Source organism: Pinus tabuliformis, chromosome X, assembly GCF_031772625.1.
Source record: "Pinus tabuliformis cultivar Carrire ecotype Pingquan chromosome X, CPIR1, whole genome shotgun sequence".
NCBI lineage: Eukaryota > Viridiplantae > Streptophyta > Pinopsida > Pinales > Pinaceae > Pinus > Pinus tabuliformis.
In genome coordinates this window covers 1326004581-1326032417 of record NC_142308.1, presented here as the reverse complement: position 1 = coordinate 1326032417, position 27837 = coordinate 1326004581, and the positions used below count along the sequence as shown (strand labels likewise).

The 27837-nt window shown below is 35.6% G+C and overlaps 2 long non-coding RNA genes and 2 pseudogenes across 7 annotated transcripts in view; 3 read left to right on the top strand and 1 right to left on the bottom strand.

Annotated features, from left to right (window-relative positions):
- Positions 1-2057: 2057 nt before the first annotated feature.
- On the top strand, positions 2058-6593 carry LOC149144976 (protein TOPLESS-RELATED PROTEIN 2-like; annotated as a pseudogene). Its single transcript, XR_016265138.1, has 13 exons — positions 2058-2063; positions 2129-2224; positions 2308-2403; positions 2595-2722; positions 2853-3084; positions 3214-3408; positions 3960-3996; positions 4104-4206; positions 4361-4540; positions 4863-5148; positions 5264-5451; positions 5555-5728; positions 5834-6593. The product of XR_016265138.1 is annotated as a protein TOPLESS-RELATED PROTEIN 2-like (transcript).
- On the top strand, positions 3469-3948 carry LOC149144977 (uncharacterized). The gene is made up of 2 exons (XR_016264037.1): positions 3469-3578; positions 3850-3948. It is a non-coding gene; the product is annotated as an uncharacterized LOC149144977 (long non-coding RNA).
- Positions 6594-12915: 6322 nt separating the features above from the next.
- LOC149144975 (uncharacterized) lies at positions 12916-23709 on the bottom strand. 4 transcript variants are annotated; one of them, XR_016265188.1, is made up of 7 exons: positions 23375-23708; positions 23204-23263; positions 23044-23106; positions 22793-22875; positions 21822-21918; positions 21608-21716; positions 12916-13121 (listed from the first exon to the last, which is right to left on the bottom strand). It is a non-coding gene; the product is annotated as an uncharacterized LOC149144975 (long non-coding RNA). The 4 variants fall into 4 exon arrangements; XR_016265189.1 differs by lacking the exon at positions 21608-21716 and having other exon boundaries at positions 23375-23709; XR_016265190.1 differs by lacking the exon at positions 22793-22875 and having other exon boundaries at positions 23375-23707.
- Positions 17449-27837, top strand: part of LOC149144973 (uncharacterized) — a 26231-nt pseudogene continuing 15842 nt past the window's right edge. The window contains exons 1-2 of the transcript XR_016265137.1: positions 17449-18496; positions 18777-18870. The product of XR_016265137.1 is annotated as an uncharacterized LOC149144973 (transcript). The remainder of the gene's footprint in view (positions 18497-18776; positions 18871-27837) is intronic.

Sequence of the window (27837 nt, the reverse complement as noted above, 5' to 3'; positions counted from 1 at the left end):
GCTGAAAACTACCTTGCCCGAGCAGGCACTCGAAGTCCCCAGGGGCTAAGGGTGAGATCTCCGAACGGAGACACTCGATGCACTAAACAGTGCTGCAGACCAGCTAAACAGCCAGCGTGCTCTAAGTCGAAATGACTAGCTCAAATGCACATAATCGAATGACAAAATGAGGAGGCTCCCCTCTCCTTTATAGAGTTGGCCTCTCTCAATCCCAAGGCCCACCTCCTCCAACGCAGTCCCTCTCTTGCCAGGTGAAGGCAATATTGCTGCATGTCATCAATTTGGATAGGTTGTGAGTTGTAATCTAGGAATAAATAGCATATATTGCAGGAGAAACAATTTCGCTGTTGCATTTACTGTTCATTAGTTGGCACTACAAATACTCAGCAACATTTCCATGACAGCTTCTCTGTACCTATCCCAGCATCTATTGGAGGCAGCTAAGCCTTTCATGGAAAAAAATCCTATGAATTCATACAATATAGTATAAATACCAACATGAAAGATGCCACAACTTGATCTACTCTGTTGCAACTTACAATCAGAAAGATAAGCTACATGACTTTGTAGAGAGAGGCTACATATGGCCTATATCATTTGATGATTAGAAGGTTGATAAGTTGACAATTCTTGGGATGGATGACAAATCCTAATCCTGCTGCTCCGCACTCTGCTGGACCAGTGTCCTTTGAAGTGGGATGATTTAGTAGGCTCTCTCTGTTCATATATTGTCAGAAATATTTTTTTTTTTCTATAACACGAGTTTTCCAAACAGAGCATATTTTGACTTCTCATTCTGTGAATGGCATCAGCGGCTTTCCTAAAATGACCTAGGACTCCACCATCAAATGGTACTGCTGTAGACTATCAATCTGCTGATTCCGAACACCTCATGAAGCACATCCGGGGTGGTCAGTCCAAGGAGGTACATACAGAGCATTAATTAAGATCGATATTTGATTATATGATGGATTGAAATTGTCTGTCTGCAGTCCATGTGTTCATTTCTCTTAATTGAGTCACAACTTAATGCTAAATTCTCTTTTACTTTTTGTTTGTTTCAAGTTTCTTGGCTTTTCTACCAGGTCCATTGATTTTGAGTAGGATTTGTTAGTTATTCTACAGGGCATTGCTTTTCTACAAACTAAGATTGCTTACTTTCTAATTGTAGGTGACCTACCCAGGCCCAGGCCCAACTCATCCTCTTAATATGTACTCACAAGATGACCTGCCAAAGACTGTGGCAAGAACTCTCAATCAGGGTTCAAATGTTATATGGATTTCCATCCTAGGTGATTTCAAATTCCATTCAATACAATTCTTCATTTAAATAAATTCCTAAAGTCAATTTGGAAGATGTACCTTTTATCTTTATAAGTATGTTCACACTGGCTAGTGGTTCAAATTTGGATTGCTGGCTTTATCGATCAGTTGGAACAAATGTTGGTGACATTGCAATTTGGGAAGTGGCATCTCGAGAAAGATTAGCTTACAGGACCTTTAAGGTTTGGGAAATTTCGGTCCGTTCGATTCCAATGCTGGTAGATGATTTTTTCCTAAATTAGTTCTGTAATTTAAATTGTGGAAATTGTACATCTATGAATTGATCTTGAAAAGATTTTAGAGTTCTTTACTGGATTTGATCATTAGCACAGGCCTTAGGTAAACTCTTATATGTGTTTTTTTATGTTTTCATAGGCTGCTCTTGTGAAAGATCCAGCTGTGTCAGTGAATCGTTGTATTTGGAGCCCAGATGGGGCAGTCCTTGGTAAATTAATCTATATTTTTTAATAAGATGTTTTGATATCATTTCCTCCTTTATACAACAAGGTGAGTGATTTGTAATAATGCCATCTACACGTCTCTGGTCTCCTTTTGGTTGGTTGTGCACCAATACAATGGTGTGCTATTCCCTCTATTCAGATACTGACATGCCTGCATTGTGTTATAGGAGTTGCGTTTTCCAAGCATATAGTTCACATATATTCTTATACTGTGGCAGGCGATTTGAGACAACATCTAGAGGTTTGCTTACATGCTTAAAGACCAACCTGTACATGCTTGTAGGTCTGTAAAATTAAGTTTGTATTGAAAGTATAATTTATTAACTTTGATATAATTTATACAGATTGACACACATGCTGGTGGTGTGAATGATATTGCTTTTTCACACCCTACCTCCCAGCTATGCATAATTACATGTGGGGATGATAAGACCATCAAGGTAATCTGCTTTATCAGATGTGTCAAGACTCATTTCAATAGTTGTCGTTTACTTACTCTGTATATGAAATTGTGCGCTTGTAGGTGTGGGATGCAGTAACTGGTTAAAAGCAGTACACATTTGAAGGTCATGAAGCACCTGTCTATTCTGTTTGTCCTCACCAGAAAGAAAATATTCAGGTACTTTGTTCCTTGAGACCTGAACAATTTATGTGCATTGCAGTTGAGTAGTATTAAATTCTAGTTGTTTTAAAGTTACATTGCATATTCTATTTTTGTTTGATGTTTGGCTTCCTGTGAATTTTTTTCCATATGAGAAATACTTAATTGCACTAAAGATAGATGGATTATGACTCTTTGTTTGTATGCAGTTTATTTTTTCTACAGCTATTGATGGAAAGATCAAAGCCTGGTTGTATGATCTTGCGGGATCTAGGGTGGACTATAATGCTCCTGGCCTCTGGTGCACTACAATGGCTTGCAGTGCTGATGGAACAAGGTAAAATGTTAAACTTGGAATGGTGTTTAGTTTATAAAGTGTCTTCATGTGGATCTGAGTTTTACTTTCTTCAATTTTCTATATGTACTATGTCAAGACAATGCCCTTAATTATTTGTATTTTTTATTAGGCTCTTCTCCTGTAAAACAAGTAAAGATGGTGATTCGTACCTGGTTGAGTGGAATGAAAGTGAGGGAACTATCAAGCGGGCATATTCTGGTTTTAGGAAGCGTTCCTTAGGTGTTGTGCAATTTGATACAACCAGGAATACGTTCTTGGCAGCTGGTGATGAATTTCAAATAAAGTTCTGGGACATGGATAACACCAATATCCTGACAACAATTGATGTTGAGGGTAGTTCGGTAAGAAGTTATTTTTGAAGATGAGGATGGCTTATTTTTAGAGTTTGAGAGAATGATTTTGAGAAAAAAATGTTTTTCTTGATCACATCTCAATGTATAATCCTTGTGTTATTTTCCAAAAAGTTCCAGGCTAGTTCTCGCCTTCGTTCCAGTAAAGATGGTTCCCTGTTGGCAGTCACAACTAATGACATAGCAAAAAGATCTTAGCCAATGCAGAGGGATTTCCCTTAATTCACATGCTGGAGAGTAGATCCTTTGAGGGAACGAGGGTGCCACCAGAGACAATGGCAACAAAGGTAAATTGCTTCCATGAACATTTACTATGTACATGCACTGCTAATTAATGGTAAAGTTTAAACTCTAACTAGATAATTTTTAATATGCAGACTTCAATTGTGAATGTCATGCCTCCTGTAGTCACTGCTCCTGGTTCCCTTCCCGGTGCTATAGAACGTTCAGAGTGACTTCCACCTGCAGTGTCAATGACCAATTTTGTAAGAGCTTTCTCCTAGAATTATTTCTTTAGAGTCTACAATATTTGTCCAGCCATATTCAGTTTAGTTTGTCACATATATCTTATCAGTGTCTAAACTTTCACTCCAGATTACAGATATTGTTGCTTTCAAGTTTCCATATAGCATAGGATTTTGTTTTTCCCTTTCAAATGCTCTATTAGCCATTATTTTGGCATTTTTTTATAGGAATAGGATGATATGATCAGTGGATTCTTACAATTATCTGACACTTGAGACAACATGTGTGCAGAGTAGCATAGACAGCAGTTGGACACCAGATGTTAAACCAAGGCTTCTAGATGAGGTTACAGACAAGAGGAAGAACTGGAAGTTGAAGATCACTGATTCGGGTCAGTGTAGGTCTCTCAGGTTGCCTGACACAATGCATGCAAGCAAGGTATGCAATCATCCTTCTATTATAGAAAACACTAAAGGTTGACATACAATACAATTTTATCTGCTACAAATTCTGTCGATATTGATCCAAACAAGTAATGTGCTAAGACTGATATACACCAATTTCGGTGTTGCTGTTTTAGCACTGGCATCCAATGCTCTCCATAAGCTATGGAAATGGCAACGGAGTGACTGGAATCCATCTGGAAAGGTGGGGTTCTTTAGTAGTTGTTGTTTGCTTTCTTTTTATTTTAGCTTGTTTTATTTATTTATTTGTTTGTTATACTTTTGGATATATAATTTGCAGCTCTATTTTATGTAGTAATGATTGACGAGGAACTAAGAGTTAGTATTTTATTCCACAGTCTACAGCGAGTATTCCACCACAGATGTGGCAGCCAGCTAGTGGGATTGTTATGAATAATGACATTGGTGATACAAATCCAGAAGAAGCCGTTGCTTGTATAGCTTTGTCTAAGAATGATTCCTATGTGATGTCTACTTCCGGTGGCAAGGTCTCCTTATTCAATATGATGACATTTAAGGTAAGAGAGCCTTCTACCTAAAGACCAGTCTCATTTTAATGTTTCCGATGATATATATAATTTCAGTTTCGGTTGTCTGCTTAGGGGTTTATTCTCTAATGTCTCACCTGTGAATATAATTGTTGTGCTTTTCAACTTTCAAATTATGTGGTGTTAGAGTTGGTCTTTTCCAACACCTCCTTTTCCAAGGAGCTAGCTATAGTTCAGGATCACTCTAGAAGGGTTCTTGTGTAATGTTCCCCACTATAGGCTAAGAATTCAAAGGCTCCCAATTTATCTGAATCACTGGTTTCATGGCATGCTAATTAGTGATTCATTGCAGGTCATGACAACTTTCATGCCACCTGCAGCCACTTTTCTGGCTTTCCACCCTCAGAACAAATAACATCATTGCAATTGGCATGGAGGATTCATCAATTCAAATATACAATGTATGCAATGTTCGAGTTGATGAGTTGCTGCCTGTGAATATATCTTTGAATTTAAAATTCTTATCATTTTCTTCATTGTGCCCTTTTACCAAAAATGATCTTTTACAAGTGAAAATCACAGGCCTGGCTTTTTCACTTGTTTTGAATGTGTTGGTATCTTCTAGAGCTGATGCCCAGGTATATGGTGTCTTTTATTATTATATATAGTTTGACTCCGTGATGTTCACTTTAAAGTTTACACAAATCTACCGAGTGGAAATGTTCCTGTACTCACAACCACGTCTTTCGGCAGTTATGTCTCTGGGGCATAGATGGGTGGGACAAGCGAAAGTCAAAAGTTGTACCACTACAGCCAGGAAGATCATCAGCACCAGTCGGAGATACAAGAGTACAGTTTCATAATGATCAAATTCACTTGTTAGTTGTGCTGAGAGCCAGCTTGCTATATATGATGTTTCCAAGTTGGAGCGCTTGCGCTATGTAAGTACTTGTAAGCAGTCTTGAATTCAAACATAGACAGTTATATAATGTCACTTATCTTCTGTATCTGATTGGATGACCTTGTTACATGGTTGCATTGCAGTGGTCTCCTCATGATTCCCTATCTGCTCCTATTTCAAGTGCCATATACTCATGTGACAAGCGTCCTAGTTTATGCGAGCTTCTGTGATGGTGCAGTTGGAGTGTTTGATGCAGAAAGCTCGAGGCCTCACTGTCGCATTGCACCTTCTGCATATTTACCATCGGGAATGAACAGGTAAATGGGCTTTTTCATTCTATCAAGGTTGATACATCTATTTTTCAGATTTGGCTTTTGACAAGGCATATTATGATTTAATTTGTTGTTTTGTTATTTATGCAGCAGTAACGCCTATCCTCTAGTCGTTGCATCAATCCATCCGAACCGAATCAATTTGCTCTTGGAATGACAGATGGAGGAGTTCATGTTATTGAGCCTTAAGAGTCAGAAGGGAAATGGGGTGTTGGACCTCCCCCAGATAATGGAACTGTCGGATCAAATCCAACATTAAATAACCAAGGTTCGGAACCACCCTTAAGGTAGTTCAATGGGAACATAAGAACAATTTGAAGTACACTGTACTACTTTGTGTCTACCGACTCTTTATTTACAAGAATACCATGAATAATGGTAGCACGTCTTGGCAGTGAAATGCCTCACTTGTGTTCCAGTTTTTGAGGCATTCTATCAAGATTGTAATTTTCATCAAATATTGTTCAGCACTGTAGATGGAGGTTAAGCAACTGTAAATCATATGTAAATGAGTATGTAGGTGCAGTCCTGGTCACTATATTTTTTTTCTAGGTCGTGTAAAAATTGAAAGTCTGTCATTGGAGCATAATTCATGAATGTTCTTTCCGAGGGTTTCTCAGTGTATTTTTAAACCCTTCTTTGTACCACATGAGTTTTTTTTTCATATGTTCATGTGCATTCAGACAAGCCTGGTTTATGCGGAAGCTTTGTCAGACTCGGGAATATTATATTTATAAACTGAATCAGCATTTTTGGGTTGACAGTAATTGCAGCTCAGATTGAAGTAATTCAATTGAGAAAACATTGATTATGCATGAGTTTCTGCAATTGACTCAACGAGCTTTCTTGTTCGATGACTATTGTTTGAACATATTGATACAGATATTAATGGAAAGCAAGAATCTGTAAGGAATTTGTGTTTTATTTTTGATGGACTTGCTGAGGGGAGAGATCTTTCCTTTGAAAGTTGTAAGGTCACACATTTTGGATGTCAGCTTAATAGTTGGTTTCATTTATTCCTTTGGTCGTTGTTAGAGGTTTGTGCTATTTACAAGATTGCATTGCTTATAGCACTTGTAACTATCTGCAAATGCATAAGTTCTAGTTGCTTTAATAACATGTATTCTAGCTCCTTTCCTTCAATTACATGGAGATAATTCATGAGTGGATATCTTATTGTAAATTAGCAGTTTTTTGTTATTGTCATCATGGTTAGAATATGCTTATGCTTCACATTCAAACTAGTGAAATTAAGCATTCGAATATACTTAGCATTCAAACTAGTGAAATTATAAAAGCATTCAAATATACTTAGCATTCAAACTAGTGAAATTATAAAACTAGTGAAATTATAAAAGCATTTAATTATACTTAGCATTCAAACTAGTGAAATTATATTAGTATTCAACGGGAAGCTTTGATATGGCACATTTTGATTTACTATCAATTGTTTCCTCTTCTCTACTTGTTATGCCCTTGCCTTATAGCATGCCTAACTTTGTTTTGTGGCACACACCAAATAGATATAATGTCCCTTGCCTTAGAGGGATAGTCAAAATCTCAATTGATGAAATGTGATTACTTATTGATAGGGTTTAACATGATTTTTTTTTGCTCGTGAAATTCTTTTGAATATATGGAAGAGAAAAGCTAAATTTGCATGATCATGAATCAATACTTTCAACTCATATTTAATTGACATACATTTCCATTTCATGGGTATATTATTCATAACCTTCATGAATGGAAAGATGAAGGGGCTTCCTTTTTTTTTTCATGAAAACAAAATATCCATGCAAGTTCCTAGAAAGATGAGAGTTGAGTTGTGCTATTGTTATGAGTAATTTTTGTCGGGCAAAAAAATTGTGAAGATAGACAAGATATATGCTTATAAGAATGGGAAAACTTTTGATTTAAAGATAGTTGTTTCAATGTAAGGAAGGGATTGCAAATAAGTGTGCACATAATGGATAGAACACCACCATAAAAAGATAAAATCATCATTGTTTGCTTTGGTGTTATGCAAACACATTTTGCCATTGCAATGAATGGATTTTATAAAATGTTTGATCCCAAATGCATTGCATGTACAAAGAGTTATAAATGCAAATCCTTGTGCATGCGTAGCAGTCCACGGGTTTCCGGCTATATTTAATTTGAAGTGCTTTTCCTGCAATTCCTTTTCTCTGGAGTTTGATATTCTGTCAACCATACAAAATTATCATGTAGTTTGTTGTAAATTATATTTGAATTATGGCTGTTGACTATGTCCCAAATGATTTTGTTGATGATTATTTTAGGGCTTGTAGAGTATGAATCATACAATTGTATTTAATTTCCTGCAACTCCTTTTAGTTAGAGTCTGATATGCCGTCAACCCCACAAAACTGTGATGTAGATCGTTGTAATAGAAACTGTCTAGCAGTTTATGAAATCAGGCTCATCTATAAAACTAATTGTGCTTGTTCTGGTTACTGGTTGCGTCAGTTTTTTTTGTTGATGAGGTGTTCTGGGCATGTGTGTCATATTGATTACTTTAACATGCACTGTTTATGGTTATTTCTCTGTATTGCCTTTGGTTATGGCCTTTTTGAATTTTACATTATATCGAAAAATTATTTGGAAGATTTTTGAAGTTGGCAGTCCAATATCTAACTTGTAGGGGTAACTCTTGTTTTAGAACTATGGCAAGGCTCATGGATGATTTGTATTAATATGCGATTAAGAGATTCCCAAAGCATCACTGGTTACCGGAGCACTCTCTGCACCACATGTGACATTGACTACGTTACATTTGAAAGTAACAAGAGGATTACATTTGAAAAGATAACAAGAAGATTACATTTGAAAAGATAACAAGAGGAACTGCTCCTCTTATTGGATCGAGGCCATATCATTAATGTGAGGGCTTCTTTTTGAAATAGATTATTTCTTAAACATTAATGCCTTTTGGTTATGAACACAAAAGATCATTAAAATGGTCCTCTTTTATTGACAATGGGTTTGATTATTTTAAACTCCAAACCTTTTGCTAAGCTCTTTTCCATTTCTTTGTAACACAAAAGGTATTGGTGACTGATGATACCTTTAGAAATGATTAATTTGTCATTTCTTTGTAACACAAAGGTATTGGTGACTGATGATACCTTTAGAAACAATTAATTTGTCAAGAATACTAGAATCAATGGGCCAATTGATTCCATTTTATTAAGTTCAAAAATTAATTATAGTTCCATTGCTTTTAAAATTGTAAAGTTGTATAAAAAGGTTGTTTGTTTTTGCTTCAAGTTTAAATTTCTCACATGAAATTAGTCTCATAGTTTTGAGCGAAACTTTTGTTGCCATTAAGTTCAACTTGGACTTGGCAGCACCAAGTTTGATGCCTGGGTTCTAGTTGGTCTGAAACTCTTGCCTTTGAGTTCTTTTTGAATTTTCATAGGTTTTTTGAGGTTGACATGCATTATGTTGAGTGATTTTATGGATCTTTTAATGGGTATGAATTGAAATCCTACTCTTCAATGTTGCTGAGTTAGTTTTGTAACTATGGTTTCTAGCTATTTCCATTTCCATTTACCTTAGACAAATATTGCATCTACTCACAATTAGAAAAATATTGCATCTACAATTATTAGATACTCCGTCTAAATTTTCTAACATTTGTGTTTTTTCATTTTATTATCTGCCACTTTTTAAAGTCATTTCAAGGGTGTCATTAAATTTTCGACAGCTTGTTTTTGCCATTTTACTATCATTGACTTTTTAACTCCTTTCAACTATGTAATTTTGGTTGTTGTTTAACTACTACCTTCTCGGAGTGTGCTCATGAGCAAGTCTTTTTCATCTCATTAAAATAAGAGTAAATTCTTCCAGTTCCATTAAATAAGTCAATTCTTCCAAGAGTTTGTTTACAATACTTTGAACCCCTATAAGTGATCATGAATGTGCTCAGTCAATGAATTTTCTTAGATGCCATATTAAAAATTACCAAATACGAGAAATTACGGAGTTAGATATAATAATACATATCCAATTATAAATCCAAACATGTAAGAAGTAAATTCTAATGAGCTATATATTTGTTTGTTTCCACTATATCACATCTTCTGTTACTCCTTAATTCAACAAGAATACAATACAAACCATGAAATCAACTTGCTCTAGATTTTTGTTGTGTTGATCTACATAAATAAACCCTTGATGATTTTTCATGATGTTTTTAAGATTACTATAAGAAACTTTTATGAATTCAAGTCTATAAATTAATTAAAGAATATTGAAAGTTTACATTTGCCCTTCCAATTTCCCACCATTAAGATAACTAAAATTGCTTTACCACATCTGTCTTCATCTTATGGTCTTCTTCCATATTCTACCTACTTACAAGCTTCCTTTGTAGTGAAATTGCTAGTTACATATTTGTTTATGGTTAGTTTAATTTTTTTCATATACTTATTTTTCCTAGTTTGTGCTTATTGATTGTGCACAAACTGTCCAAGGATTAAGCAAAAGGAGCTTAAAAAGATGGCAAAGATGTTTTTTGGACCATTCTTATCAAATCAGATTTGCAAGCCCATTTTAGAAATCAAAGGACAACATAGCAAAAGGTTATCGACAATCACAAACTCTCAGGATTCTCATCATCTTCACATCCCTCATTCAGTTCTAATGGCATCATCACATCCAAGTCTAATGATTCAACACTAGTCTAAAATTGAAGGACATCATAGCAAGATGCTTTTTTGGGTTATTCCTATCAAATCAAATCTATGAACCCTCGCAAAAATTGAAGGACATCATAACAGAAGGTTACCATCAATTGCAAATTCTAAGGATTCTCATTGTCTTCACATCTCTCATTCGGTTCGAGTGGCGTCATCATATTCAAGTCTAATGATTCTTGGATCCAATGTTTAGCCAGTCCATACAATATGGGCCCCCAAAGACAAGTATTTTTCCCAAGTTAGTTTCTACATTGAACGACAATATTATAAATTGCACCACAAACCACATATTTATGTCGGGCCCAACACTGTCTATGCTCTTCATGCTAATACAAGTAAAGTTCCTATACTTACCATAAATACATTGTATGCTAAATGCACTCAATATCTTCATAACTAGCTCTAAATAATAAGCTTACATTGAACTTCTTTAATAGTTATATATGTATAGATTTTATGGAACTTGAAGTTTTGGTTAAAAAAATGTCATGATTTTTTGCTCTTAAAAATCAATTTAGAGAAAAATTATATATGTCTCATGGTTGGGCTGTAGATGATTTCAATGCATTTTATTCCTAACAAGGTCTTCTCAAGTATTCCTAAACAGGAGGATAAGTCATAAATTAGGTTTTGTGGGTTGTTCCTATCAAATCAGATTCACGTCATATTTGTGGGTTGTTCCTAAATATTTGTGTTCATTGTCTTGGCTTGTCTTCATGTGCATATTGTTGATGATGTTCTATCTACAATTACTTTCAATAATTGAAGTTTAATGTGATTGCTATTGGAATCTAAAGTGAAACTGTTACTGGGCTAATAAGATATTGAAGTATTTGTTGCAAGCATAAAACATACCATAAAACTTAACAATTTTTTTATATAGCTCTACCCTCGCTAGAATTTTAATTTTTTGAGAATTGTAATTCAAATATTGAATGAATATTGTTTGTTTTGTAGTGGAAAGTGATTGCAGATTACATGTAAATCAATTGTACAATAAAAGAAAATATATATTACCCTAAATTATGGATTACAATGAAATCAAAATTAAGATTAGTTTCAAGCCAAAAAAAAAACTTCAAAAATACAAATCTCAATATAAATTTGGAATGATTTCCTTAAAACCTAGCTATTGATTTCCAATTTTCTAAGTACGAAAACTAGAAATAGAAGGAAACTTAAATTGCATAAACCGAGTTTTATAACTTATCATGCACAATGGAAAATAAATCAAATACCCAAGAAACCCCAACTCCGAGGAATACCTGGAACACTGTGTTTTTATTATTTTCTTTAGCAAAGAATTTTCTTCTAAGAACTACAAGGGAGAAACTTCCCTTTTAGCACAAGAAAAACATTTGATCACCTTGCAACTAAATCGATTCCTCTTTCTGCGCACTAGATCTTCTAAACAACTACATAGATCAACTATTGGCCCACATGTGTGAGCACACTACCGCGCTCTTGCACGCACATGCAAATATATCATTGTGTTGGGCTATAAGAGCTCGACCCTCACTCGATTTCTTATACTCGAATGTCGAGTCCTGCGATCTGTTGAAATCCTCTCTCTTCCTTCATTGATCTCTCATGCTTGATTATGCTCAATTGACTTTCCACTGACTCACTCTCTCTCCTCTTATAATTTAGATTTCAACCCTAATCTCCCTCTCAATGAATGCGAATAAATCATGATTAATGGTCAAGATTAAATCATAAGTTAAATTAGGAATTTTAATTTTTCCTAAGTTTAACTTTAGAAAATAGTTAATTAAATAATAATTTGCTAAAATGGTTGTCTCATGGGTTTTTTTGCTACCCTTAGCAACTAGGCACACATAACGTTTCTTCTCTACTCCAGTCAACAAAATTGTAGTTAAATAAACTTGGTACAAATTATCTTCAAAAATTAAATTACAAGGAAATCAATATCTCTAAGTACCATTTTCAATGTCAAGCAAAATTTGTATAAAATAAAATGTGAAGCAAAATTTTCAATGTGACTTAGTCTTTGTATCATTTTTGTCGTAGCTATTTTAAAGTTTATTCTAACGAGCAATAAATCTATCTTACTTTGATGGAAAACTAGACTTATTCTTTATATCATTTTTGCCTTAACTATTTTAAAGTTTGTTATGATGAGCAATATATCTATCTTAAGCTACTTCAAATTTTGTTTAAATGAACCATGAATCCATAATCCATCTTAACCTTACAAAGAGCCTCAATTTCATTGCTTTTTATTCATTAAGTGCTTAAATTGTCAAAAAAATGTTAACAAAATTAAGATATACTATAACATCGCATGAATGCCTCCCGGTGAGGCATTCATGCCAAATAATTACAAATTTCAATCCAATGAGAGATCCCACTTAAATGGCTTAAATAAATCATATATTATTTCTTCTTTAACATAAGGATTCGTGGTCATTGAAAAAAAACATGGTCATCTTATAAAAAAAAAAAACTTAAATTCTCATCAATATCATCAACATTGCTTTACATTTACACAAATTGAGTTTATGATAATCAACTTATTTTGCCACAAATTCCACCAATGGCACACATTATCAAAATGATGCCAATATCACCGGCCAAGACAAAAACATTACAAACATTATATCAAGACCTTTGTTTATTCATCTCCAACTTCAAACCTGAAAATTCATTAGGTCATTGAGCTTTTTATGCATCCATAGAAGCAAATCTTAGACTCAACTATATAGTCAGGATCATATCTACAAATAAAAAACTTTAATTTGTCTACCTCCATGATCACATATTATTGAGGGAAATTGAACTGTTTTCAATTATAGTTTAGTAATAAAATGGATGATAATTAATAAAGAGCAAATAAAAAAATCTGATATGTAATCAATGTAAACATAATAAGAATGAAATGGGAAAACAAGAAAGCTTAAACCTACAATATCTGAAGCCATATTCCCTACAATATCTTAAGTATAAGTATATTCATTGTAATTTTAAATACTGATTTAACATAAGCCTAGAGGCATCCAAGTGCAAGGGAAAAAATTTTACGAGTCAATATTATTTAAATGTTTTATATATTTATTTTATTTTAGATTTTTAATTTTATTTTAGTCAACATGAGAAATTTCTCTTTGATCGTGCAAATTTTTTATCAATTGATATTATTTAAAATATTTTGTATATTAATTAATTTTTTTTTTAGATTTTTAGATTTTTTTAGTTTAACCAATATGAAAAAAATTTCAATAAAATTATTATACTGAGCTGTAAAATGAGCTTCTCAGTTCAATAACTCAATCAATCAAATAGGTAGAAAACATCATTACAAAATCTATTATCATTCTTTGATAAAAAAAAAGTGTGGTCATGATTTGCTGCCGACTCAAGGTCAGCGACACTTCTTGTTCCGAAGGCATTCACTCAAGGGGGTTTCCAAAGATACCCTTGCTCTGAGAATCCATAATGTCCAATTCAATCCAGTCGTCATACAGGTTAGCCAATACGAAAATCTGGTTGAGGTATTTTGTCAAACAATTGACCTAATATTGGAAAATTAAAATCACTTCCCAGAATGAAAGGGCAGCCTCAGCCGGGACAAATACTCCTTTCAGTTTGCATCGCATCGACACCCAGAAGCCAATTGTGCTTTCGAATGGTGGATTGCAGTAATTGCTTGGCGGGCTGTGAGGCTATTCATCCTCCCCCGCATTTCAAGCAAACATCAAACAAATTGAAGAGGCAAAGCTTTCGCTTACAGACATGAGAGGCATCCAAAGTCGAATCCTTCAAAAGAAGCCATGCTTTCCTTTTAAGAAAGCACAATTCCCAGACAGGTTATTACCCACTTGCGCTGAAAGTGCTTCTCGCCCTTCGTACAAGGGCCAATCTGATCCTTCTAATGAAGGGGTCTCAGTTCAATTTCCCCCACCGACCATAAGTGTGAGTATGTGGTTCCCGGAAGGCTTGATAACCAGTGGCAACCAATCTGACCTGCCAACGAATGACAAACACCACGCGAATGAGAAGTGCAAGATTATGACTGCTCCACACCACGAATTGAAGCAACGGTAGCAGCCGTAACGCCATGACTGTACCCTGCACAGATTAAGATTGAAAAATCGCAAGCACTGGGGCCGTAGATTGGGAACCCTTGATCGAGAGCCGTAGATGGCGTGGAACTTATAAAGCCTGAACAGAAGCCAGTAAAAGTTTATGATGTTATTCGAAGCCTGCAATTTATCAAACAGGTAATCTTGTTCGTCGGCCATTTTTGAATTTATAATATTGTCGTTCCCTAAATTCATCGTTGGATAACATATGAACTTATATATCGAGAACTTATAAACTGATAATCTATCTATTATCAGCGATGACTTATACACTGATAACTTAACTAACAATAACTTATAAACTGATAACTTATTTATTATCAGCGATAACTTATAATTGATAACTTATAAACTGATAACTTATCTATTATCAGCGATAATTTATGCACTGATAACTTATAATTGAGAACTTATTAACTGATAACTTATCTATTATCAACGATAACTTATGCACTGATAACTTATTAACTGATAACTTATCTATTATCAGCGATAACTTATAACTTATAATTGATAACTTATTAACTGATAACTTATCTATTATCAGCGATAACTTATGCACTGATAACTTATAATTGATACCTTATTAACTGATAACTTATCTATTATCAGCGATAACTTGTGCACTGATAACTTATAATTGATAACTTATTAACTGATAACTTATCTAATATCAGCAATAACTTATGCACTGATAACTTATTATTGATAACTTATTAACTGATAAATTATCTATTATCAGCGATAACTTATAATTGATAACTTATTAACTGATAACTTATAATTGATAACTTATTAACTGATAACTTATCTATTATCAGCAATAACTTGTTAACTGATAACTTATATATTATCAGAGATAACTTATACACTGATAACTTATTAAGTGATAACTTATCTATTATCAGCAATAACTTATTAACTGATAACTTATATATTATCAGAGATAACTTATACACTGATAACTTATTAACAGATAACTTATCTTTATCAGCTATAACTTATACACTGATCCCTTATAATTGATAACTTATTAACTGAGAACTTATCATTATCAGCGAGAACTTATATATCGATAATTCATAAACTGATAACTCATTAATCGAGAATTTATACACTGATAGCATAGCTTATGCAGAGAAATTATCATAAGTTCAGTTATATACACATAGCTTATCGACCAATAATTGATCCTCCAAATTAACTTATTCGCCTGATATCATTTGAAGAATTTCATTTATCGGTCGAATGAGTTATCCGAAGTTGATTGTCCCTGGTTGTATTCCTTCCATTGAACAAATAATATTATGACAGAGCACAGGGTTTTACTTGCATTGTTCCACAAGATTGGATGGATTATGTGTTTTCGAAAGTGGGTTCGATGGATCGATATTTTTGTCCAAGGTAGAATTATTTTAGGATTCACAGTTGATTTTCCGGGGATGGATTCCGGCCATTCAACATATTCATCGGTCATCAGAACGTGTTAGTAAATGATAGGTTATGAAAAACTTCACCTGATGTAGACGTGAGCAACCAGAAAATAGAAAGGAATGTTTCTGCGAGTAAAGCATGCACTGCTGGGTATTGGTTACTAGTATGCATTATTTCCAAAACCTCGGAGAATCATTACAGGAAACCTGTCACGGCCCACCTATTCCATTGCCGCGGTGGCAATTAATAAAGTCCGGCAGCAATCCGTCGTCACAATGGATTTCTCGAAACCCATATGAATTTTCACGACACCCAAATGGATTTTCTCGGCAACCAATTCCATTTTCACCAGCTGCAGATTGGCTTTCGCGTCCAAAAGTGACACAGTAGGTTCTGGGTTCGAGTACATTGACGGCACTTTTCGGGTTTCTGAAGATGCGGTTATGGACAGTGATGTCGCTGGGCCTGTGCTTGGCAGAGCTCTTGACCAGTGCTGCGGCTCATTTGGCTTACGGGCTTTGTTTATTCAGCATTGCAGTGATGTTTAACATTGTTGAAATTCTGAATAATCATCGTCTGAAGAGGTTTAGGGCACAGCGGGCAGTGGCGTAGTGTTACAGCAAACCAAAGATTGTGGTCTCTGAAGGGAGTAGAGATACAGGAAATGGACCTTGTTTTGAGTGCACTGAACTGGCTTCAGTTGTGCTGGTTCATGGGATTTTTGGCTTCGGAAAAGGCGTGAGTTCGATTCCCAACGAGGTGCAGTTTAAGACCAACCCAGAGAAGGCCTTTCAAAACCAACTATAACCTATCTATTATCAGCGATAACTTATGCACTGATAACTTATAATTGATAATTTATTAACTGATAGTTATCTATTATCAGCGATAACTTATACACTGATAACTTATTTATTATCAGCGATAACTTATACACTGATAACTTATCTATTATCATCGATAACTTATACACTGATAACTTATTAACTATTAACTGATAACTTATCTATTATCAGCGATAACTTATAATTGATAATTTATCACTTATCTATTATTAGCGATAACTTATACACTGATAACTTAATAACTGATAACTTATCTATTATCAGCGATAACTTATAATTGATAACTTATCTATTATCAGCGATAACTTATACACTAATAACTTATAATTGATAACTTATCTATTATCAGTGATAACTTATACACTGATCACTTATAATTGATAACTTATCTATTATCAACGATAACTTATTAACAGATAACTTATCTTTATCAGCTATAACTTATACACTGATAACTTATTAACTGAGAACTTCTCATTATCAGCGAGAACTTATATATCGATAATTCATAAACTGATAACTCATTCATCCACAATTTATACACTGATAGCATAGCTTATGCAGAGAAATTATCATAAGTTCAGTTATATACACATAGCTTATCGACCAATAATTAATCCTCCAAACAACTTATTTGCCTGGTATCATTTGAAGAATTTCATTTATCGGCCGAATGAGTTATCCGAAGTTGATTGTCCCTGGTTGTATTCCTTCCATTGAACAAATAATATTATGACAGAGCACAGGGTTTTACTTGCATTGTTCCACAGATTGGATGGATTATGTGTTTTCGAAAGTGGGTTCGATGGATCGATATTTTTATCCAAGGTAGAATTATTCTAGGATTCACAGTTGATTTTCCGATATTTTTGTTCAAGGTAGATTTATGTTATGATGCATAGTTGATTTTCCGGGGATGGATTCCGGCCATTCATCATATTCATCGGTCATCAGAACGTGTTAGTAAATGATAGGTTATGAAAAACTTCACCTGATTTAGACGTGAGCAACCAGAAAATAGAAAGGAATGTTTCTGCGAGTAAAGCATGCACTGCTGGGCATTGGTTACTAGTATGCATTATTTCCAAAACCTCGGAGAATCATTACAGGAAACCTGTCACGGCCCACCTATTCCATTGCCGCGGTGGCAATTAGTAAAGTCCGGCAGCAATCCGTCGTCACAATGGATTTCTCGAAACCCATATGAATTTTCACGACACCCAAATGGATTTTCTCGGCAGCCAATTCCATTTTCACCAGCTGCAGATTGGCTTTCGCGTCCAAAAGTGACACAGTAGGTTCCGGGTTCGAGTACATCGACGGCACTTTTCGGGTTTCTGAAGATGCGGTTATGGGCAGTGATGTCGCTGGGCCTGTGCTTGGCAGAGCTCTTGACCAGCGCTGCGGCTCATTTGGCTTACGGGCTTTATTTATTCAGCATTGCAGTGACGTTTGACATTGTTGAAATTCTGAATAATCATCGTCTGAAGAGGTTTAGGGCATCGCGGGCAGTGGCGGAGAGTTACAGCAAACCAAAGATTGTGGTCTCTGAAGGGAGTAGAGATATAGGAAATGGACCTTATTTTGAGGGCAATGAACTGGCTCCAATTGTGCTGGTTCATGGGATTTTTGGCTTCGGAAAAGGGGTGAGTTCGATTCCCAATGAGGTGCAGTTTAAGACCAACCCAGAGAAAGCCTTTCAAAACCAACTATAACTTCTCTCGGACCTTAAGTTCGAAGGATCGACCTTACTTTCGAAGTACTGAACTTACGATGGAGTAACCCTGGTGATTAGGACTTTACTGGTTGGACCTTCTCTTTTAGCACTTTACATAAATGATTCATAATAAGGCTTTTCGGGACTTCCCCTGGTTTCAGTTTTTGTCTTTTGAGTTGTGGGGTTCTGAGTAACGGATGTTGTTGGTTGCAGAAACTGGGTGTGTGTCGTACTGGGCAGGGGCTGAAAAGAAGGATGACGGTGTGCTTGTTCCTGATTTGGGTTCTCTGACAAGCGTTTATGATAGGTAAATGTTTGTTTTCGCATTCAAATATGCAGCTTAGGAGTTCGTGAATATAATTGATCGAGTAACTTAACAAGTGGACAAATAGAAATCCTCCCCAAATCCAGTAGGAATTTAGCAGACTTCATTTTTCCACTTGATTAATGGGAGCCTTAACCATGGAACTTTGCTTCAAACGTTTTGTTTCATTTTAAGATTACCCAGATTTGCCTGAATTTTGAAAAAAAAAATGAATTAGGAAGAAACTTTCCCTTACCTGAAAAAATGACTCACTTGGAAGGTTGAGTTTGTTCACTTATCAAGTCACTAGTTAAATTGATTTCAGATGCCTAAAAAAGTGCATTTTATTGTAAAATGCCTTTGTAGAGTTTGATGCATTTTCAGCTCATTTTTAAGGAACTTGATGTGATTCATTCTGGATCCTGTTCACAGCCTATGGTGTTTTGAGAGCACATGGGATTTGGCTTAAGTGTGATGCATCTGAGTTCTTTATTGATTTTGAATTTTGAGTTGGCTAAGCTTGGGGCCTCCAACTTAGCTGCTCACATGCTTACCGTGGTTTAATAGGTCTGCACCAACGGTATCAGTTTACTCATAGTGGTCCAGGTTACCCGGAGTGCTCTCAGAACTACCCCTCCCAAAAGGATCTGAGGAAGTTGTTGAAAAGAGGAGATCAATTTTCTTTAGATAAGAGGATCAACCACTAACTTTTCAAAACCTTATTCATGACCTTTCAGGATGAATCCTTCTGACAAGCAAGCAACTGGTAATTTGCATTATTTTGATGTTTTCACATTATTCGTTTTAGGTAGATAAGAGTTGATCAGAGATTTGTTGGGTTGATCAGGACTTAACTTGGCTGATCAAGTCTTCTCTGGTTGGGGAGGTAGAAAATAAGAAAAGTTCATCAATTCACCTTTATACACCTCACTGTGGCTTGGGAGATTTGAATCAACCGCCTATGAATTATTTTATTGTGTCTGTTTATATGGATTCTGCTTACTATTTAACTCAAGACCAAAGAAACTTCGCAAATCGCATTTTGCAGATAAATCCAACAAAATCTCTCGAAAGAGTGGGGTGGGAGGTAAATGGTAAAAGCCGATAATCTGCCTTTGCATGTCATGAAGAGTGAGCAGGCCTTACATGTATGGGCGACAAGTCATTGTTTGTAGTGAAGTCTGTGTATGGTATGATTTAGACTTAGGTTTGAAGTCCCCATTGTTGTCTTTTACTAGTGATTCCTTCACTCTTGCTCAACCTGCTCCTATATGTAGTATTCTTCTTTTGTAATGCCAATTATGATTTACTTTTGGATTTCCTCATAGATATCTGTTGTAGATCAAGACATGTGGGCTGCCTCAAGCTGTAGCTCTTTCATCACATACATCCTTGATCTCGTGGACATCTTACAAAAAATCTACTTATCTATCTTAGTGCATTTCAGCGAAATATGGAACCTTTGTCATTGCATGTTTTTATTAAATTGAGTCCATTCTATATTTGATGGTGTAATATCTCTCAAGCTTGATCTGAGAACTTTTAATTTAATTAAGATGAATGTCGAATTTTGGACAACTTTATTTATAAGAATCTATGTTTTTTTGTTTTGTGAAAAGAAGAAACTAATGTAGAAGCTACATGTGTCCTTATTTTGTTTTAAGGAATTGTAGTGGTAAATATTTAATGATGACAATAATAACTGTCTTGAGATGAGAAAAGATAGGGCTATTCGAAGAGTGAAATTGTTCCAGTCAAGAAAATAAAATAGTGAAAAAATTGGCTATATTCCAAGAATGGGTATAACAAAAAGAAACTCCTTATTTGGAAGGAAGGTTCTTGGGCTTTCTTCTTCCTTTTGAAGAAAGAAGAGGGTATGAAACAATTGGCTGGAGAAAAATGCCAATGGACGGGAACCAGAAAATTAAACAACTGGAGATAAATGTTATTATTTCTGGTATCCATTAAGGGGCTACTTTGGGAGAGAAATACAGAAGCCTCCTAACACCAGTGGGAGATAAAACTGGTGTGCCCTGTAGCGGAGAAGGTCTTTGCACTAGGGTCAATCTAGAAACTTGCAGATTGCAAGGTATACTGTTTATCTGACTGGAAGAATCAGTAGCTCCGGGGAAGCTAGAGAGGAATTTGGCTTATGGTTGGGAGGATCGAATAAACCCTTAAATCTTTTCCAGTGTTTCATATAAGTTTCTAACCTTTTGATTTAAAGATGAAGATATTTTTAGAGTCACTGTACACATGTATAACCCTTATGTAGGGAAATGAGAAAAAATAAAAGTTTTATGCCAAGTGTGAAAAATCACAGGGAAGTAGTCTTGTGGTCAGTAAAACCAAAAAGAAAATTGTGTACAGGTATGTTTCTTTATCTGAAGTTGAGAGGTAAGACAAAAATAACAAAATATTAATTCAAGTGTGGTATGTTAGTATGATTTCTGTTGCAGGAGTGTAGGGTATGGACCATACACAACAAGAAGCAGGTACTGGTTTGAAGCGTAGGAAAACCTGTAGGTTCAAAATTGCTGGAACATAAAACATATTTATGTATTCCTTAAAAAAAATAAAGTTAGCATTGGAAAATATGTACAGGAAGCTTACTGCATGTACTGTACTGGTAGAGTAAGATTGAATATTTATATGTCTGCGACCTGGTAGATTTGGAATTGTTTTTCTCTTTTAGAAAACATTTACAAAAAGAAAAGGGTGGAATAAGGACTCTATTAACCTAGGGTTAGCTCCCAGGCTACCGAGTCAAGTGACTCAACGACCAGGCGCAGTGCCTTGGCTGGCAGAATTAGATGTAGAGATTTTGTAAAGAAATCTGAAAATGAAAACTGCATGTAAAACATATCCGAGTAAGATTGAATATTTTTGGAATTGTTTTTCTCTTTTAGAAAACATTTACAAAAAGAAAAGGGTGGAATAAGGACTCTACTAACCTAGAGTTAGCTCCAAGGCTACCGAGTCAAGTGACTCAACGGCCAGGCGCAGTTCCTTGGCTAGGCGGAACTAGATGTAGAGATTTTGTAAAGAAACCTGAAAATGAAAACCGCATATAAGACATATCCGAGTAAGATTGAATATTTATATGTCTATGACCTGGTAGATTGGAATTGTTTTTCTCTTTTAGAAAATAGTTACAAAAAGAAAAGGGTGGAATAAGGACTCTACTAACCTAGTGTTAGCTCTAAGGCTACCGAGTCAAGTGACTCAACAGCCATGCACAGTCCCTTGGCTAGGTGGAATTAGATGTAGAGATTTTGTAAAGAAAACTGAAAATGAAAACTGCCTATAAAACATATCCAGCCGGAAGAGGGTTTGTATCCAAAAAGAACCTTGCATTTATTCTTACCATTAAGAATGAGTAACTTATAAAAGTACCTTATTCCAAGTATGGAAAAGAAAAGCAATAATAGTAGAACAGTGCAATTGCATTACGAAAAAAATAAAATAAAACATTTTAACATATGTATATTCTGACATCCTCAATTTTACGTAAGACTCAGCCAACCCCGTCCGCACAACATGAACAAGAATAATCAAACATATATAGTACCAAGTGCGCAAGAAAATAAACAAATGGTTTTGCTTAAGAAATCCATACAAAAGTAACATTGTACATCTGTGGTCGAATAATGTCGTAGCAGCAAAAAATATTCATAACTCTTAAATAAATAATTACATGGTGTCATAATGTTAGGGATGGAAAGGTTCGTAATCAAAACTACAAAATATTCAAGTAGCAATTCTAACCCTAAGGGTTTTAAACCCGGGAAACAAAAAAATAACCCAGACAAGGCCAGTATATACATATTAGACAAGAGTTTCAGTCGACCCAGATTCTGGGTATTCGATTTGTGAAAGGGAACATGGAAAAAAAATATAAAAGAGGAAATTACAATAACATTACCCTTGGAGGTGTTAATTCTGGAAAGGAGATAGCGAGTCGAAGCTGTTTGCTCAAAAGTGCATACTAGAAAGCTTAGAAGGTGTCTGTGAGAGAAACCAAAGAGGAATCAAATATAATATTCTGAGATAGGGTTTTTATCCGTGCAATAAACCCCCAGCGAGTTCTAAGGAAATTTTGAGATGCAACCCAGAAAAGAACTAAACATGGTCTTTAAGCAAGCAGAAATTCCACCATGGTGGAGAAAGACATACCTATAGAGTATGGAGGAACGACCAGTCACCTCTGTTATCTCTTCACCTTGCGCTGTTATGGACCTATGGAGACAAGCCAAAGAATATAGGGTTATAGGGGAGGCGGTAAATGCCTTCTTGTTGAAACTTAAATTCAAATAAATGAAACCACAACACTTACCAAATGAAGCTGAAAGGGATAACCCATTTGACAAAGATCCTCGAAAAAGTCTTGTTGGCCCTGCATCATTACCACTTAGTTAGGATAGAGTAAGAGAAACCTGAGCGCAAGGCATGAAGATTCATTAAGGTAATTAAACTGGAAGGAGGCCAAGTTAACTGTAATGCCTACCGGTTTGCAAGTTCTGGTCTCGGCATGTGTTAATGCTTCAAGCCCCTTCGAACCACCCTAGAGGGATTTCCCGCTACTGTATAAGATCTTGGACAGGGTGCAACCTCATCGATTTGCACTAGTAGGCAGAGCCCTCTCCTTCCATGACAGAGAGAAATGAGAGCCAGTTGGGGCCCATTCCCCGTAAACAGTTAACCAATCTAACCCTAATGTGTGACAACAATTGGATTTAGGTTTTCATAGATGGAAGGCTAGGATGGCCTCGAAGGGGAATCTACCATTAAAACATCATTAGTGGGCGCAGGGGTCATATAAAGTTCCAAAAAGAAAAACGAAAAGCGGACAAAGACTTGGATAAACCATTTTTCACATATAAAGATATAATAAGTAACTTAGGTTATCCAAGAGACTGTCGAATGTGACCAGGTGCTTGGAAAAGGCTTGAAACCACATATATCTCGGTAAGAGAAGGAAAGAACTTATGTCCTAGGACTTCGACCCCGTCTTGCTCAAAGGAGGTGTTCCAAATATAGCCGTGATTGAGGAACCTGTCGTTCCATAGGAGAAGTACTCATGGATAAAACAGTCAAGTGGCGTGCGGTGGTGGAACTTTAGTTATAATTCATGAGTGTGTAGGTGGGTGCATATGAGAAGTGCTAAGAACTCTTTAATTTATAAAAATGTTCAATCATTTAGTGAGTAAAACAATGCTGAAAACCATATATATAGTTGCATTTATTATAATATAACACATAGGGTAACAAAACAAAAGGAGAGAGACATGATGGAGATTACCCTCAAGGTGAAGATTTGGTACTATTTAATACAAGGTATATCTTGCTAAGATAAGAATTATAAGGATGTTAGACTAAAAGGTGCTATTAACTTTAGGGTTGGTTCCCTGTTGCAAATATATATATATATATACACACACACTTGTTTATAATGAAAGTTATAATTGCTCTAACTTTGTATTAGTGGTGATTTCACCAATGTTATGGTTACTTATATATATATATATATATATATATATATATATATGTTTTTTTGTTGTCTGTAGTGGAGACATGACAAGTGGTATTAGAGCCTAGGTTTAAAATTGGAGACCTTGGCCAACCATGATTTCCATTATGACTAATAGAAAAATTTCCATGATGCATAGAGAGGGACAATTTCTATTTTTATGATGGCAGAAATTCCAGAAGGCAATCTTGTTGGAGAAGAAGAAATATACGTGCATTTGGGACAACAAGCCCAAATTCCCACCAGGGAATTAATGAACATGATGAGGGAACTGCACAATGAGATAGCTAATCTCCAAATTGATCAAGAAGGCTAATGCAGAACATGAACATGTGATAAGAAATCTATCAAACTGGCTTAATTCCAACATGATAAAGGGGATGGGGGAAGGAGGAAATAGAGAAGAAATAGTTGGAAAGAGAAATATGGAAGAAGTGGGAAGTAGAAAAAGACTAGTTGAAGATGGAGAGCATAGCTCTTCCAAGGTTATGAATAAAGTGGAAAAGAAACCAAAGGTGGAGCTCCATGGCGAGTTCAAGAAAATTCAGCCTCCAAGTTATGATGTGGAAATGGAAGAAGCAACGAAGGCATGGTTGTTGAACATCAATTGATATTTTCAAGTTTTTTATTATACACCAGAGCTCAAGGCTAAATTAGCTACATATCAATTGCAAGGGAAGGCCTCACCGTGGTGGGAGGAAATTCACACAATGCACAATCTAGATGGAAAAGAAGTTTGTTGGGAGGAATTTCAGCGGTTATTTAAAGAAAAATACTTGACCGAAAGTTATTTTGATGACCGAGCTAAAGAATTTCATGGTTTAAAGATGGGACAAATGACGATGGATGAATTGATTACTAAATTTACCCATTGGCTGCGGTATGTGCCTTATATTAAGGAAGAAAAGGCAAAGGTTCAACGTTTCATTAGCTGTCTTCCACCCTCCTTCAAGAAACGAATAGAATACAACAATCCAAAAACCATGGATGAGGCCATTCGAAGAGCTAGAATCTGCTACCAACAAACGAAACAGAGAAATGATAACTCAAAGCCCTGGAATAGCAAGAAGAAAGATTGTGCTCAGTTGAATAATAAGGGAGTAAAGAATGGCCCAGTAAGATAGAACATCAAAGGAGGGTCAAGTCGGAATTTCCACAAAAATAATGGACAGCCTCAAAAATCCCGCCCCTAGACACAAACGGGGTCAAAACAAATGGAATCGAACAAGGTACCAAATGGAAAAGACAAAGAGCCCTTGAAGTGTTGGGGATATGGAAAACCCCATCTATTCCGAAATTGCCCCTATAATCCCATATCTGTGCAAAATTGTCAGAACATTCAGGAAGCCTCCACCGTGAACGATGTAGCTCGAAATATTCCTTGTATCAGTGCAACAATGGGGGAGCACCAAGTGGAACACTAGTCCACCATGATAGAGGTTGAAGGTAAAATTCGTGACCAATCTATTTCAATATTAATTGGTCCAGGTGCTAGCTTATGTTACATTAGCCCTAGAACTGTAGAAAAGTGTAACGTGGTGGCTGAAAGTTCCTGTGGCTGGTTCAATTAGCCACTGGGGCAAAAATGAGGGTCACAAGCCTAATTAAAGACTGCTTTATTGAATTAAATGAAAAACCAAATACAGTCAATTTAAATATATTACCTTTGGGTTCCTATGATGTGCTGATTGGCATGGATTGGTTGGAGAGGCATGAAGCCATTGTGAATTGTTTGAAGAAAATTGTTACTTGTACCACCGATGATGGTGAGATTCAGGTTATGCAAGGCATTTTTAGACCTGTCTCTTTATGACAGATATCAACTTTGCAATTAAAGAAAGTAGCTAGGAAGGGCTGCCAACTTTTTGGCATTAAGTTGGAAGACCAAACAAAATTAAACTGGAGGAAATATAAGTGGTTAAGAACTTTTCTGATGCATTTCCAGAGAAAATTCTGGGATTACCACCTAAAAGGGACATAGACTTCTCTATAGAGCTAGTTCCTAGCGCTGTGCCAGTTTCAAAAGCCCCCTATAGAATGATTGTACCTGAGTTGACAGAGTTAAAAATTTAGTTGCAGGAGTTGCTGGAAAAAGGGTATATTAGACCTAGTGTATCCCCATGGGGTGCATTGGTCCTTTTCATCAAGAAAAAGGACGAAACCTTCTGGCTTTGTATTGACTACATACAGCTAAATAAATTGACCGTGAAAAACAAATACCATTTGCCCAAAATCAATGATCTCTTTGATCAAGTAAAGGGGGTAGTTGTATTCTCCAAGATAGATCTCGGATCGGGGTACCACTAGTTAAGAATCCGAGAAGAGTATATACCAAAAATCGCTTTTAGAACTCATTATGGTCATTACAAGTTCACAATATTGCCCTTTGCTTTGACAAATGCACCAACCATGTTTATGTGTCTTATGAATGGTATCTTCAGTAAATTCCTAGACAAATTTGTATTAATTTTCATTGATGATATACTGATATACTCTAAAATAGTTGAGGAGCATAAACAACATTTGGAGATAATACTCCGAACATTAAGAGAAAATCAACTATATGCTAAGTTCTCTAAATGTGACTTTTAACAGCAAAAAATACGATATATGGGACATATAATTTTCAAGGAAAGGATTTCAGTTGACCCAGAGAAAGTAAAAGCTATACTGGAGTGGCTAGTTCCAAAAGATGTAGCCGACATTAGATATTTCATGGGAATAACTGGCTATTACCACTGGTTCATAAAAGGATTTTGTAAACTAGCTTATCCTATAACCTCCCTTCAGAAAAAGGGAGTAAAATTTGAGTGGACTCCCCAATGCCAAGAAAGCTTTGAGAAAATGAAGCATCTGCTTACTGTGGCACCAATATTAAAAATAACAGATTTAGAAAAATATTTTGAGGTCTGTATAGATGCATGCTTAGAGGGTTTAGGAGGAGTATTATCACAAGAAGGTCATGTAGTAGCCTATGAATTGTGGAAGTAAAAAGAACATGAGAAGAATTATTCAATGTATGATATGGAGTTGGCAATAGTGATTCATGCCCTCAAGATGTGGAGGCACTACTTAATTGAAAAAAATATTACCTTAGTTACAGACCATGTAAGCCTCAAGTATTTCTTCACCCAGCCAGCTTTAAACGCTAGACAAGCCAGGTGGATGGCTTTTCTGAGCGAGTACGACATTGAGATCAAACATATTAAAGGTAAAGAAAATAAAGTAGTGGATGCCCTGAGCACAAGTTTGAAGGAAATAAACGAAATCATTGTTAGTTAGAATGGGACAAACCTATGGGAATTAATTAAAGAAGCTGCTAAAACAAATCTAAAATATAAGATGATATGTGAAAAGTTGGGGGAAGGGATAGACTCAGAGAAATGGGCGGAATATGCTACTAGTGATAAGGGATTGCTGCCCCTTAAAGGAAAATTATG